This window comes from Sorex fumeus, unplaced genomic scaffold (assembly GCF_029834395.1).
Source record: "Sorex fumeus unplaced genomic scaffold, SorFum_2.1 ptg000020l, whole genome shotgun sequence".
In the NCBI taxonomy this organism is placed as follows: domain Eukaryota; kingdom Metazoa; phylum Chordata; class Mammalia; order Eulipotyphla; family Soricidae; genus Sorex; species Sorex fumeus.
Genome location: NW_026606077.1, coordinates 9,493,689 through 9,510,444, shown reverse-complemented (window position 1 = coordinate 9,510,444; position 16,756 = coordinate 9,493,689). Strand labels below are relative to the sequence as shown.

The 16,756-nt window shown below is 39.4% G+C and overlaps 1 protein-coding gene across 2 annotated transcripts in view; it reads right to left on the bottom strand.

Annotated features, from left to right (window-relative positions):
* The window catches only part of ADK (adenosine kinase), a 509,577-nt gene that overhangs the window by 151,948 nt on the left and 340,873 nt on the right, over positions 1 to 16,756 (bottom strand). The gene's annotated exons all lie outside the window — the stretch shown is intronic.

Below are 16,756 nucleotides of genomic sequence, written 5' to 3'. Positions count from 1 at the left end.
CGTGCTCAGGAATTACTCCTAGTGGTGCTTGGGGGACCATATTGGGTGCTGGGGATTGAAACTGGGCTGGCTGCATGCAAGGCAAGCACCCAATCTACCGTACTATTGCTCTGGCCCCCAATCTTTTCTTCTTTATTCAATCTGAGATGAGGAAAGAAACTTAAACTCACACTGTAGTGTTAATATGTGATAACATTTAGTACATTTAGCACACTAAAATCTCAGAAGCTATTTTTACTTAGAATAAAAGCTTTAACAAAAAGGAGTAAATATCAAATGGTGGGATTCACAAGAGAATAAGTATATTTTGGCAGACTTAAATTCATAAGCTCTCAGATGATCATGTGTTTTGCTTCCTGGCCACTTTCAGTTTCATTTTTAAAACCATTTATTTGTATTCTAAAAATGACTGTAACCAATGCCTCCCCAACACTACTATCTGAGTATGCAGTACTGCTACAGAAGAGAATGCACTTTGATTGTTTCATTTTTGAGAGGGCGCTCTTAATATTCCATTGGGTAATTTTATTACTTACCTCTTGGTGTACTTATGGGCTGGAGCATAGCAGGTAGGGCATTTGCCTCACATGTGGCTGATCTGGGTTCGATTCCTCCATTCCTCTCGGAGAGCCTGGAAAGCTACCGAGAGTCTCCCACCCGCACGGCAGAGCCTGGCAAGCTATCTGTGGCATATTCAATATGCCAAAAACAGTAACAACAAGTCTCACAATGGAGACAATCGATGAACCAGAGTACAGTGATACAGTACTACAGATGTACTTATGCCAAGTACACCAAGCCACACTGAATAGGCTCAAGACATTCACCTCTTTTTGATTTTATTAAGAGTACTTGTCATGTGACATTGTAAACTTAAGGTACATAATATGGCAGTTTGATATTTTTATGATGCAGTGATTGCCACTATTATGATATTCAGTATGCCCCATATATAATATTATGTATAATCAAGCTATACATACATATATACATACATATTTTTAGTAGCAAGTAAAAACCCTTCAACAACATCAATTTTATTCCCTTATTTCCTGTCCCCCCGTAATCACCATTTTACTGTTTAGGAGTTTCTCAGTTATAACTTCCCCATAAATGATATCATAGGGATTTATCTAAGTCAAATTTATCTCCTTATCAAAATGGCTTTAAGATTCATCCACATCGTAAAAGGCAGAATATTTTTCTTTCTTGTGGCTGAACAACAGGGCTGGAGAGATAGCACAGCGGGTAGGGCTTTTGCCTTGCATGCAGCCAACGTGGCTGACCTGAGTTCGATTCCTGCGCCCCTCTCAGAGAGCCCGGAAAGCTACCTGTGACATATTCTATATGCCAAACACAGAAACAAGTGTCACAATGGAGACGTTACTGGGCCCGCTCGAGCAAATCGATGAAAAACAGGAGGACAGTGACAGTGACAGTGGCTTAACAATATTCAAATATGTACACATTTATTTGAAAACTTATGTTTACGCATGTGTATATATATGTACATATATGTATATCATTTTTAAAAAATCCATTCATACCTTGATGGGCATTCATATTGTTTGTACATCTTAGCTCTTGAGACTACTGTGAAAACATGTGCCTATATATATTGCTTTGAAATTTTGTTTTTGGCACTGGAGAGATAGTACAGCAGATCCATTTGCCTTGCACGCAGCTGACCCAGGTTTGATCCCTGACACCACATATGGTCTTCCAAGTCTTCCAGGAGTGATCCTTGAGTGCAGAGTCAGGAGTAACCCCTGAGCACAACTGAGTATGGCCCCAAAACAAAACCAACAATAAAAATCCTGTTCTGAACTTTGGATATCTAGTAGTGGAACTACTATTTTTCTAATTATTTTCTGACTGAGAATTTATAGAACAGAATAGAGAATAAGAAAATTATGGTTCGAATTATTACCTACAGGAATAATTTTCCATCTGAATGAATTCGGCCACAAAACTAAAAATACAAAGACATGAAAAACTAAGAATAAATACAAAGACCTCTTCTAAATTCAATTTTGGAAGAGAAAAAACTTCTTGTTACATATAGATTTCTACTTTTCTTCTCTTGTGACAAGGAACTTTAACCTCAGACAATATTCAAAAACATGTGATAATCATTCTAGAGAATCAGATCATTCTTTATAACAATATCCAGAAGCAGTTGCTAACCATTGTAAAGAATTTGGCCTGCTGCTAAGCTCAATCACCACTGCTGCAAATATTGAAAATTGTGACAGTCAATGTAGTAATGATCCATCATCAAGCAGAAACCTGGTACAAAGGACTCAAATAATGACAACTATAAAAGGAAGGAATACTTAACACTCCCCAAATTTGTAAAATTCCATACCGATTACAGGTTAGAAGCTATGAAGGACAACACTAACAAACATTTAAGAAAGTAATAAAAATGATCTTTAACTTTAAAGATACCCTGGTAGAAATATCTGCAGGCTGGGTAGGAACTTATTTCCCTAATAAACCAAATTAAAACTTGTGAAATTTAACTTAAAATGTGTCATTTTGGAAAAGTTACCAGAGGGGAGATCGGCACGTTGGTGAGGGTTAGCATGTACTCTGAAGAGGTGTAAATCTATATTCCTGAAATATCAGGAGTAGCCAGTTAAACGTAAGTGCCTACTTAGCTTCCTAAATCTACTAATATTGATTTAGGAACCTATGATTCATCTCCCAGAACCTGTGGCCGGATAAAATCTCAATGAGGAAAGAAAGCAACAGACTCCATTGCTTTCTAAACATCGCTGTTCCGAGCACTTTCAATAAAGAACACTTAAGGCTTGTTATTTGCCGTTCCTGTGACAACAGTGGTCCTATAGCTGGCAGCTCAAATCGAAATTTATTTGGCTCATATTATAGATGGTTAGAACTAGTTACACAGAGGCATTATTCTCTGATATGTCACGGTGGTTGGACTGTTTCAAAGAAATATCTGATAAGAGTCACAGTAATGGGGTGTGCTCCTATTCTATTTCTTGAGATCTGACAGCTTACTACATCTGCTTACAGAAAGCAACAGTGAGGGAGAAGTGGGACCCTGACAGTTCCAATTGCAGAAATCTGAAGTCCTTTACTCTAGCTACACTGCTGGGTAACTGGCCCTGCAATCTTAGAGAGCAACAATGGTTCCAAAAGGGACCGAATAGCCAGCTTCCAGCTGGGTCTGGCATCCGACCTTCTCTCCTCACATTCGAAAACAAACTCCTAGAGTTCGCTTTTGTGTTTTAACTTGGTGCTTGAAAGTAGACAGTAGGAGAAAGCTCAGATTGGTTAGAGACTGATCAGTGAGACTGAGAAAATTGTACTGTGAATGCTATATGTGTTCCTCCTGCCAAATCTCCTGAGTGTACGGATATTCCAATAGAAGATACTTGGTTTAATCTACAATAGCAGAGTTCCCGCTGAAGAAGCCACTGGAGCCATTATTTGAGCTCAGTGGCAAAGAATACATAACATGTAGCACGAGAGAGGGTGAAAACTTGACTCTTGCCAATTGCTTTTTTTGCCCTGAAAGCTTTCTAAATCATGCTAAGCTATGTGCACTGAGAAGGGCATGGAATAGCCTCCAGTGATATATGCAGTCCTTATGTAGAAAAGAAGCATGGCTCATATGGCATATTGCTGTTCTCTATTTTAGAACTAGCACAAGAACCATGTGATGTGCTCATTGCTATGGTAACTACATTTCAGCAGTGAACAGGAGAGCAAACGGGCATGTAAAACACATATAGGTTGTCAATATATAAGTAATGCAGCCCTGGAGCTGCAGTAACTTAAATTTCCCTGTTATATGACTAAGGCTATAAAATCCTATCCCTTCGGATTTTTTTTTTTTAATAAATGAGGCTAATAAGCCTTCACTCCACATAATGTCTTTGCTATTCAAGAAAACAAATGGATAGAGTAGTGACTTTCATCCCAGGGTTCAATAGCTTCATAGAGAATTATCATTATGATGATGATGATGATGAATTAGAGAACCAGGCTTCTGTAAAAAGAATGTGCAATGTCTATGTCACGAAAGGATGAATGGCATCTCTGCCTTGGTCACTGTGAAAAATCTCTAGGGAGCTGAGATTATGGTTAGGTCCAACTCAGTATTTGAGATTGACTATTTGGGAGTGGTCAGGAAGCGAAACTGGACTTGGCATGTTCTTTTACTGTTCGAGAAACCAGACACTCCTAAACCTGAGCATCTTAGATTACTTTTAGACCATTCTTTTATTGAGTGGAAACAATAAACCTCAGGAGACTCTATACCATACGAAACCACATTTTTCAAAGCACGAAGGGAACACTGCATTGCATAGGACACATGAACACAGACACAAATACACATACATATGCATTTGTAAGGGAAATATATACACACTCACAAAAAAGTAACAATGTAAACGGGCACTAACTTTGCAGGGGAATGGGAAGCACAACCAAACAAGAAGGGAGGCAGTGGCATATATGACAACACATACATTCTTGTTTTCATTTTTGAGGATAACATCCGGCATTGCTTAGGGATATTCCTAATTTGCTGCCCAACGGAACCACCCAGGCAGAACTCAGGGAATCCCGCAGAATCATGCTGAGGATTGAGTCTGCGCCTCCCACCTGCAAAGCCCGTGCTCAGCCCTTTTTGTGCTATCTTCTGGGACTGTGTATATTCAATGATGTAGAGGAACTGCTTCGTTATAAAAGAAAAAAAAGGGAGGGGGCTGTAGATACAGCTCAAAGGGATGGAGTACATGGTTCGTATGTGTGTGCCCTGAGTTCTATCCTTGGCTGTGCACAGACCCTAAATCTTTGATTAAAAAAGAAAAAGACTTAAAAAAAGGCAAAGGAGGTGTACTGATATTTAACTGTCCTTTCCTGGGCAAAAAAGTGTGGAAGATAATCACAATTTCCATTTTAACAGAAGATAAGGTAAGTGAACATAGCATAAGAGCTATCATGAAAGAAATGAACATGTTTAACTCAAGATAGAGGAACAAACATGGTATGGCCTCTTTTCATAATGATCATAAGAAATTTTCATACTTTGTATCTTACATGAGCAAATCAAAACGTTTTAAACATTTCTGGGAGAAGAGAGGTTGTTTGGGCTGCACCCGGCAGGAACAGATGCAATGCTGAAGACGACTGGGACTTGGTACATGCAAGGCAAGCACCTTATGTCCTGTACTATCTTTCTGGCCCCAAAATATTTTTTTTTAAACACAGAAGCAGGGTATTTATTTATTTTTATTTTTTGGAAGAAAGGACAGAACATTTTAGAGATGCTAGGTTGGCTAAAAATTGGTCAAAATTTATTATTTCTGTATTACTGTTAAGGTGTAATTTAGGAACTGCATGATGTGCAGATATAAAACATTCACTCAAAGTAGGCAAAGAATGCACCGTCTTCCTAGGAACTTCTTTGCTGCCTCTTCCAGACACTTCCTTGTCCACTTTAACAAATGGGAAACAACTCTCCAGAATCTGTTTTTTTTCTAATTGGTTTGACCATTTAAATGAAATATAGAACGCAATTTTTTTCCTTCAAAATTATGTCTGTGATTTTACTCTGTGGTTTTCAGGTATGAGTTGGTCATTCCTTTTAATGCTCCAGTAGTATGAGTACTCAATAATTTGCTGAAAATTTGTCCTTCTCATAGATATCTCCATCCTTCTATGAAAAGTTCTAAACAAGTCTTTTTGTAACATGTTTCTGGTGCTCGTGGGTAAATGATCTACTTGGTCTATAGGCAGAACTATAAGTCTCTGTGCTAAATGGACCCTGGATTACTTCCCTTCAGGAAGTGTATGAATCTTTTGCACCCCTTTCACCCTTCTGGTGCTGTATGATGTAGGTGTTCTTTATTTATTTTACATACATTTTTCTCAGACCTATGAAATGTAAATGTTTTCCCCTAATCATTATCTTAATGGTACCCTTAAAAATAAGTAGCTTTATGGAAAGAGGCTAAGACATTAGACTTGCATGCGGGTGTAGCCAGGACAATAGTTCAAGTCCTGGCACTGCACATGATCCCTCACCACTGAGCCAGGAGTAGTCCCAAAGCAGAGTATGGTGTGGCCCTTTAGAACAGCGGGGTGTGCACCACCACCCTAAAGAATCAGCTTTATTAAAGCCTAAATTATCTCAAAAATGTTTTTAGCATAAAATTTAATATTCAGCAAACATCATCATCAACCCAAATCGTGGGCTTTTTCCATTAGCCCCCGAGAGCACTGTGACTGTTTATGGTCGTGGTCTTTGGCTGTGGTCTAAACTGCAGTAAGTAGAGGAGACATCTGAAATAATGAGTTATTTTTGTAGTTCGTAAGGTCACAATGCAACAACAACAAAAAGAAGAGCAAAACTCCATTTTTTCTAGAAGAAGATTGATTTCTGTGCATGGAGTAAACAGGGACCAAGGTTAATTCTCCACATCAGTCTATAATTAGAAGACCCCAGCACCGTCCTTTCCTATCTACATGCCAGCGAGAGCTTTCTTGTCTACTAACTAGATAACTGTATGTGTGGGTCTTCACGGTTTTTTAGTTTTGTTTTTGGGCCACATCCGAGGTGCTCACGGACTCCTCTTGGCTCTACAGTTAGGGGATGATATGGGGCGCCATGAATTTAACCACGGTCAGTTGTGTGCAAGACAAGAACCCTACCCTACTCTTTCCCTTGCCTGTCTATCTGAAGTCTAGCCTTTGTTTAGTAGCTTAAGTCGTTATTAAACTATCTTAAAAACCCTTAAATAAGACTATGATGGGTGGGAAATATGACCCAGTTGGAGAGCTCACCTTACCAGTGTGAGATCTTGGGTTTGAGTCCCAGCATTGCGAACAGAACAAAACCAAGGAAACAAAAGTCAACCAATTGTCTTCATCAAGTTTACTTAAAAAGAAATTCAATTACATGTGCATACCACACATGGTGAATTTAGGATCAAATGGATATTAATCACTATAATGACATAAGCAAGTGAGAGCTAATTTTGATGGACCTTTATTATTGAACGACCAGAAAATGAAGTTTTGAAGAATTGATTACTAAACTCTTCTGACACCTATTACACCATGTCAACCCACATTTACTATGCCTTTAATTCCAATCTGCTAAACACAACAATATAGAGGTAGCAAAGCACAGCTACCACCACTGCTTAAAAACCTTCAATAATCTAATTGTTACTTCAATGGCAGCTCCAAATGTGAGGGAATAAGACAAGGCACAGGGAGGGACATGCGGCCAGTTTATTAATCTGGGTAAATAATAACAATTATGAACTAGAAGGAAGGTAGTAGGTAAGAAACTTGATTAAAACAACGATGTGACAATGGTTCTCCAAGCTCCCCAACTACAAATAATTTGACTTCTGTCACTCAGGGTCACCATAAAATTCCTTGAGATGCCCAAACAATTCAGAAACAGACTCAACAGCATATCATAGCAATCAATCCGCCCCTTACAATTTCAATGATCCAATATATGCAATTTATAATTTTTTGTCCGTGAAACTACAGTGCAGAAAGGAAACCTATATACCTTTTTGCCTCTCTAAGTCTCTCCTCTAAAAACAATCTTCTACAGAATCTGCATAGTTCAAACAGAAACTGAATGCTGAAAAAGAACCATGTGTGACAACCTAAAGTGTTTTATAAATTCAGGAGGGATAATTAGTGAATAAATGAAGACTTCACGGAAAAGAAAACTGGATCTGATGCTGGAGAGAGAGTCCAGCAGGGAGGGTGCTTGCCTTGTATGCAGCTGACCAGGGTTTGATCCCTGGCATCCTATAATGCACCTGAATTCTGCCAGAAGTAACTCCTGAATGCAGAGCCTGGAGTTATCCCCCAGCATCGCTAGGTATGGTCCCCAAACAAACAAACAAACAAACACTGGATCTATCCCTCAAAACATTACACAGCACCATCTTCAATTTAGTAAGTTTTTCACATTAGTTTTATAAGATTTTTACAAGTTTTTATATTATTTTTAAATAAGAGCTTATGAGTTTTGTAAAATCTCATTCAGAACAAAGTACTCTCTCCTAATATGCATCGATCTATAATTATAAAGTGAAGCCTTTTAACTAAACAATAATGATCAGTCCCTCTAGACTCTATAAAGTGCAGAAGGATTAGGATGATGTCTGCTCTCGATCACACCAGAGGATCACCAACATGTGATACACTTAATAAATCATCATGAAATAATAAAGGAATAATAAAGAAGGACAAGAAATCCAAATTCTTCTGCCAATTTTTCCAGACTCCTAGACATTTGATCTTTATCAACTTAGTTAAAACAGGTAACCATTGTTTTACAAGGTCTGATTTTATTCATAGCACTAACTCATTTTTCCATTCAAAAATATTTATTGAGTGTATGCTGGCATGACTGAAGGGATGTAGGCTACAGCAGCAAAGAAGATGAAGTCTTTATCCTCATTCATATACTTCACACAAACTATTCGCTCTGGCTTCAGCAGCAGTTTCCAGCCGTTCCTCGTATGGAAAGCATCTTAACTCCCTTCCTCTACCTTTACCACAACTTTTCCTGAGCACTCACTCCACTTATTTGTTATTTGAAAAAAGGTACTAAGGACTAATCAGTTGTGACAACACTGCTTGGTGTGCTTACATGCTTTTCACTCATTCTGAGGTTGTCTAAATGTCCACAGCAATAAGCAAATGATCTACAATTTATTTTTCAATATTCCCTTGGGCACAACTCTGGCCTCTACAGAACAAGAAATAAACTTTGACTTCAGTATGACACATGTGAAGTCAGCTTATGAATTCACCTCCTAACCAAAATTTCCTTCCCAGAAGAAACAAAACTGGAGGGGTTCCTTTTGAACTAATGCCACGCTGAAAGAAAGAAAATGTGTGTGGCTCCTTGTAATTTTCTACAATTAATTCAAATTGGCTTGATATTGTGGTAATCTAACTTATCAAATTAAGATTTCTATCCTGAGTTAATGAAATTAGTACCAACATTTTATTAACTAATGCCTCTATGTTTAATATTTAGTTGCAATTAGGTCAATTGCTGAAAATACTCAGTGTTTTTAGATAAATTATTCATTATGATTTTAAGAACAATATTAAATTTGACAATAAATAGGAACAAGAATATCATATTAATTTGTCCTTGACAATATCTAACATGGGTGTGGGGGGAGGTGTGCCAGACAGGTACAGCAGGTGAAGAGCTGGCCTTGCACGAGGCACACCGAGGTCAAATCCCTGGCCCTCACTTGGACCTTCCGCGCCTTGCCATGAGGCATCCCTGAGCACAGGGCCAGAAATAAGCCTGAGCACTGCCACAGAGTGGGACTCTAAAAGCAGAAAAAAAAAATCAAGGGGGTGCGGCGGAAACTAACACAAATCCTATGGGTAGTTATATTTCTTTTTGGTTTTGTTTGGTTTTGGTTATGGGGCTGCACCCAGCTGTACTTACTCCTGGCTCTGCGCTCAGGGAATCAAACGTGGTGTGGGAACTGAATCCGGGTTGGCTTCATGCAAGGCAGTGCCTTGTCTGCTATATTATCTCTTAGGCCCTGAGCAGTCATATTTTGAAATGCCCACTTGGACATTCTTCTAAGGAAAATGAATTAAAAACAGAGGAGCAATCAGTTCTAGGAAAAAATGATAGATTTATAAACTCTGTTTATCAAGTAGCAAAAGCTGTCAACGGGAATTGGCTAGTCTTCCTGTCCACTCTACATTGACAGCAGAGAAAAAAGACTGACAAAACCTTCTGATAGAAACCAGAGTCCTGGTCTGGTTAAATTACTCAAGAGTAGGAACACAGTGGTGGTCCTGAACACTATGCCCATTAGCTGGGAACCGTAAGTTAGACCTGAACACACTTTACAAGATAGTTGTTCTGAAAAAAGTTGGGTAGGACTATGATAAGAAGATGTCTAATTACAGTGTGAAGGACTCAGGGATCGCCAAAGAAAACCATACAAGGAACAGCACAATGCCCAACACAGACTACGTTCTCAATCAATTGTGGCCAAGTTACAGAACATTAATTCTCCAAGAGAGTGCCTTAAATTAAAAGGAGGAAGTTAAAATAAACCTTCAATTCTATTATCTTGAAATATCTTCCATGCAATTATTCTGTTTTTCTATTCACCAATTTACCAAAGCACATTATTTGGGTATTATCAAATTGTGAAGGCTGTTTAGACTTTCACACTTAGGTCTGTGCTTAATAGGGATTTTCACTGTCATTGTCCCTGTCCTCCTGTTGTTCATCGATTTGCTCGGGCGGGCCCAGTAACATCTCCATTTTTTGAGACTTTGTTGTTACTGTGTTTGGCATATCAAATATGACACGGGTAGCTTGCCAGGTTCTGCCGTGCGGGCGAGATACTCTCAGTAGCTTGTGGGCTCTCTGAGAGGGGCGGAGGAACTGAACTTGGGTCAGCTACATTGGCTGCATGCAAGGCAAACGCCCTACCAGCTGTGCTATTGCTCCAGCCCAATAGGGATTTTACTGTACTCAATTTGTACTCTGGAGTGAGAAAACTGAAAATGGAGTAATCAGTTTGCTTGTCTATTTTTAATATAGTTTTTCCTATTTCTGAAAGTATGTTAACACACATAATATTAATAAAGAGTATGCTTGTTATTATTCAGATGAGAAAGGTAAGGGCCAAAGGAATTAAATGGACTTGTCATTACCACAGATTAAAGGGCTAACAGATCAGAGGTCCTATGACACCTAGCATTTTAATAATGTTATTCATACTGGAGAATACAATTGGAATAGACGTAAACTCTCCATGTCAATCAATAATGTTATGCCCGAGGATGAGGTGGAATGGAAATGAAAAATATCGGGGGGGGGGATGGGGGGGGAGAGAGAGAGAGAGAGAGAGAGAGAGAGAGAGAGAGAGAGAGAGAGAGAGAGCGCGAGCACAGGAATTAAGGTTTTTCTCTTCAATATGCCTAGCCCTGATACAATCCATTTCTGGCAGTACATACTCCTGCAGCAACACCAAGAGTGACTCTGAGCAACACCAGTACATGCCTCCAATGGGTCGCCTACTATCCACAGGTAAAATGAGGTCGCTTTCCAAGTGCAAGCCTCAGAAGCTTCCTTCAAGGCATGACAACCTCCTAACTCGGAACAGGTAACAAAGTCCTAACACTCCTGCTCACCAGTATCTTATACCTTCTTTTCATTCTTACTTGCAATCTATTAACAGTCTTGTTGGTTTTATCTTCAAGATAGTACAGAATTCTATAGTCTACTTTCAGCATGCTTCTCCCATCCTGGGAGGATCCTCCCAACACCCTTTATTTGGTGCTCCCTTCTCTATCTGAGCTCCCTTTTCCCCTAGCATGTGTGGCTGGCCTCCAAGCCATGGAGAAAAATTCCTGGTACTAATCTCGGCCATTCTTGGGTGACTGCCACTCAATGCCTCTTTTGCAAACCACAACACCCAAAAGGAGAGAGAGAACAAAAGGGAATGCCCTGCCACAGAGGCAGGGTGGGATGGGGGGGGAGGGGGATGAGGGGTGGGAGGGATACTGGGATCCGTGGTGGTGGGAAATGGGCACTGGTAGAGAGATGAGTATTTGATTATTGTATAATTGAAACCCAAGCACAAAAATTTGTAAGTCTACAATTATACCTCATGGTATCTCACTAATAAAAATTTAAAAATAATAAATATTTCCTTAAAATGGAAAAAAAAGATAGTACAGAATTCAAACAAGCACTTCCCATACTTCTGTCACTATTACCTGTGCCTAAAACACCACTGTCTGTTATTCAAATTGTTGCCATGACCCAGTAACAAGAATCTTTTTCCTTCACCAGTCACGGTCCTCCTGTTGTTCATCAATTTGCACGAGCGGGCCCAGTAACGTCTCCATCATGAGACTTGTCGTTACTGTGTTTGGCATATCGAATACATCACAGTAGCTTGCCAGGCTTTACCGTGCTGGCGAGATACTCTCAGTAGCTCGCCGGGCTCTCTGAGAGGGGCAGAGGAATCAAACTCGGGTCAGTCATGTTGGCTGCATGCAAGGCAAACGCCATACCCGCTGTGCTATCGTTCCAGCCCTTCCTTCACCATTGGTCCCTTATACTGCATCCTTTCTATTTCATCCAGCCATGTGCTTCAGTATATTACCTAAACACAAAAGAAACGTAGCAGCTGGAGCAATCCCTTTGAAAGGTAAGCACCATCAATCTATTGCTTATTGAAAACCATACCCCGGGTTCAGGGATGGGGATCAGGTGGCAAAGCCTATGCCAAGTATGTGCAAAAAACCACGTGTCCAGTTCCTGGAAGCATGTGACTCTCCAGTTTGCTCCCTTCACTGGGTGTGGTCCTTTATATCTCCTTCAAGGTGAAACCATACTGTTAAAGCACACTGCTGCCCGAGAACAGATGACTGGTTAAAGAAACTTTGGTACATTTACACAATGGAGTACTATGTAGCTGTTAGAAAAGATGAAGTTATGAAATTTACATACAAGTGGTACTACATGGAAAGTATCATGTTAAGTGAAATGAGTCAGAAAGAGTGGGATAGACACAGAAAGATTGCATTCATCTGGGGAACATAAAGCAACAAAACGGGAGACTAACACCCAGGAATGGCTCAGATTAGTACCAGGAATTTTGCTCCATGACTTGAAGGCCAGCCACATGTGCTAGGTAAAAAGGAAGCTCAGATAGAGAAGAGAGCACCAAATAAAGGGTGTTGTGAAGACCCTCCCAGGGTGGGAGAGACATGCTAAAAGTGGTCTATAGACCGAACATGATTGCCACTCAATGCCTCTCTGACAAAACACAGTACCCAAAAGAAGAGAGAGAGAACAAGGGGGAATGCCCTGCCACAGCGGCAGGGTGGGACGGGGGTGGGGGGGAATGGGGGGTGGGAGGGATGCTGGGACCCGTGGTGGGGGAGGATGGGCACTGGTGGAGGGATGGGTACTTGATCATTGTATAGCTGAAACCCAAGCACAAAAGTTTGTAAGTCTATAAATGTACTTCATGGTGTTTCACTAATAAAAAAAGTGATTAAATAAAAAAAATAATAAAAAAAGAACAATGTGAGCATGAAGAAAGTTACAAATTACAATCAGATTTTTAAAAATTTACACCTATTCTAAAAACACTTAGAAGCATATTGTACCTCGGTGATGTGCCTTTGATGTATATTTGTTTATATGATAAACACACATACAAAATTCAAAAAAAAAATAAAGCACACTGCTGTAAACTCACAGTACCTACACCAGAGAAAAAAGCCACACCTGAGCCCTGGATCTGATTCAAAGTCAAAGGCACTGCCAGGTATGGACCCCTTAACTTTGCCTGCATCCCACATAAAAACAAACTCCGTAAAAAGGCCCCAAAGACCCTTTATCACCTAGTAACCAGCACAGCTCACCCCAGTGTCTATGGCTCTCTTTCTTTAGCCACATGACTTATTCAAGGCCACTCTCCCAGGACCCGCAGAAAGACCCTTTCCTCAAAGTCTGCCACGGAGGAAACCACACTTTTTCAGAAAAGGGTTCTCTGATCATCATCATCATATATAGATAGATACACACACACACACACACACACACACACACACACACACACACACATGTATAGACTTATTTTTTTAGAAATACAGGATCATTTAGAAATAATTTTAGATCATTTTAGAGATACAGGATCATACCTATTTTTCTATTTGAAAAACTCAAGAGTTTCCTTAATCACAACCAATAATGTAGTTACTATTTCTGTCTCCTCCATGGCTTTGTACCTTTTTCACACCATCTTTTTCAGTTGGGTTCAGGACACATAAAGTCTCTGCTTTTGTTTTTCTTTTTCCACTGGGGGACATATTTTTTAGTTCTCACATGAAGAGGTCCTGAGTTCCATCCCAGGAATAAAAATAAAATAAAATGAAATAAAATATTGCTGTAAATACTAGTTATTTCTCCTGTATACCATCTATCTAGACTTTGTTGAATATACGGTGGTATTATATTTATATTTTTTAATGGCAGTTAGATTTGAGAGTTAGGTATCTTTTAAGCTCAAGCTAATTTAAGCCAATGGCTCCCCAAACTCACCTAAGACAAATGGTGCTGCTACACAGCTTCAACAGAAAATGCATTTTGACTAGACAGGATAGAACCTTTATATACCAAAGCACAATAGAATTATTATACACAATGAAAGTTTGAGAAAAAAACAGCTTACCAAATGAACAAAAATAAAAACAAGAGAATCAAATATGAGGAATGATTCTATATCCAGTAAAACAGAGTTTCAAGCATAAAGACTACTACAACACAAGAAAACTCAAAAGAGGCCTTTTGGGGGAAATCACTGTGTAATAAACCAGAAAATCTTAACAACTAAATAAACATCAACAAAGAATTCATTGCAATAATTAAGTACGTAGTTACTTACAGAAGTAAGATAGAATAGAAAGGAAAAAGTAAGATATCTAATGAGCAACTCGGAAGTGGTACAACTTGTGGAAATGGGAGGGAATATAGAGATCATAACTTTATAAAAATGAAAACTAGTTTTATTAACTGTGTTAATAGCAGTAAACAAAATTATTTTGCGACTGTTGTATAAATTCTGTGATCTAAAGTAAATGAGCAGGCACGTGAATTCTATTACACCCTGAATCATAAAGAACATGGATTCTTCTTGATGTGAACGATGAGGAATGAAAGATAAATTACGGGAAAGGTCAAGTATAAAATCTTATATGCCCAAAGGTGCAGCCCAAGTAACTGCTTGAGTTCCTGGGCGACTGATTGGAAACAATGAAATATACACCTATATGCATCTACACAGACATGGATGTCAAAAACACATTTTTTCCAAGTTCTGAAAAATCATTGAAGAAACAGCATCCCAAATGCCTTGATGATGATTTTTTCATAATTTTATTTATTTTTCTTCTTATATTTATTTATTGAATCACTGTGGGAAAAGTTACTAAGCTTTCAGGCTTAAGTCTCGGTCACACAATGATCAAGCACCTCTCCCTTGACCAGTACTCATTTTTCACCACCAAGAACCCCAATATACCCTTCTCCCACCCCTCCCACTGCCTGTGAGGCAGATGATTTGTACTTAACTCTTCTTTACATTGATTACATTCATTATTTTGACCAAAGATGCACCATTATTGTTTAGAATCCCCCCCCCCCCCCCAACAATCAGAATTGCTGAAGAGGCATTGTGAACTACTTTGTTTTCTGTAGCTGGTTATGAGAATCATATAATCTTGCATGGCCGCAATAGCAGCCTCGCGATTTTGGATTTCTGCAAAGAGCCAGAGTGATGATGATTTTGGAATGAATTTTCTAACATTTTTTCTATTATTCTTTCCTTCTCATTTCAAATTCTATTTGTACTATATTTTATAAAACAGATGAGATTTTGCATCTTTGCACGTTAATTATAAGACTTATGGAAAATAAAAAACAAAACAACCTAAGGCTGGAGTGAGAGTACAGCTCCATTTGCCTTACATGCAACTGACCTGGGTTTGATCCCTGGCATCTCCCACATGGTCCCTCCATGCACGGCCAGGAGTAACCCCTGAGCACCACAGGATGTGACCCAAAAAGCCAAAAAAAAAAAAAAGAAATAGAAAAAGAAAAAGACATGCAAATGTATGTGTGTGTTGGGGGGGGGGGAGTCAGAAGAGGGAGAGTGTGTGTGTAAGGGGAGAGAGACAGGGCAGGCGTTCAACAGGCTAAGTACATGCTTTGAACACAGTCGGTCTGGCCTCTGAGTCCCCTGTAACAGAAGGAGAGATCCCCTTGCACTGAGCCTACAGCAGACCCTCAGCACAGCTGATAGGGCATTTGCCTTGTATAAAGCCAACCCAGGTTTGATTTCCACCACTCCAGATGTTTCTGAGTCCTGCTTGCTAGGAGTCATCCCTAAGTGAAGAGCCTGGACTAAGCCCTTTCTGGGTATGTCCAGAAAACCCAAATGAAAGAACAAACCAAACAAATACTTCTTCAATGACAGGAGTCCTATTTATGCTCATGAGGTTCCTCATTGTGGGCCTCTGCATAATTTTTGTATTAGAGTTGGAACTTTGGGCCAGCCTAACTGCCACAGACTGGGGGTTGGGGTGGTGGCTAGGATGGCTAGGTGGCTAGGGTGGTGGAGTTTAATCTTGTGGCCTCACTTATGCAAATGATTTGCATTTTGCACAAAATCCAATCCAATAACACTTAAATTCAATAGGCCAGGATTTCCCTTAGCATCTACCTTTGTTCCTGAGCAGTATACTTTGTAATACAAGCATAGTACTAAGTATGCTATTTTCTGGCAAATAATTTGTTACCTAGGCAAATAACCAAACCAAGTGAGTTGTGGGAATTTCTTGGTTTATAGAAGTCTGGGCAGAAGTGCGGGTGGAATGTGCTATACTGAAACAGAACCCTTGATTCTATGGAGTCCAGTGATAAAACTGAGTAGTTACTGTCAGAATTAAACTAGTTCACTAAATGGGGCAGAAACAAACAGGGGAGAAAAGGAAAGATTAAGGAAAAACAAAATAAACAAGCATACATTACGTGTTGTCACCTAACACTAGTCCTCACAAGGTAAGAAGAGTTGAGTGTGCACTTTAACTATAAAAATAGAAAGCCTGAGCTTGATTCGTCACCCCAAGATTTATAAATTTTAGGGTTGTCATTCCAATTCAA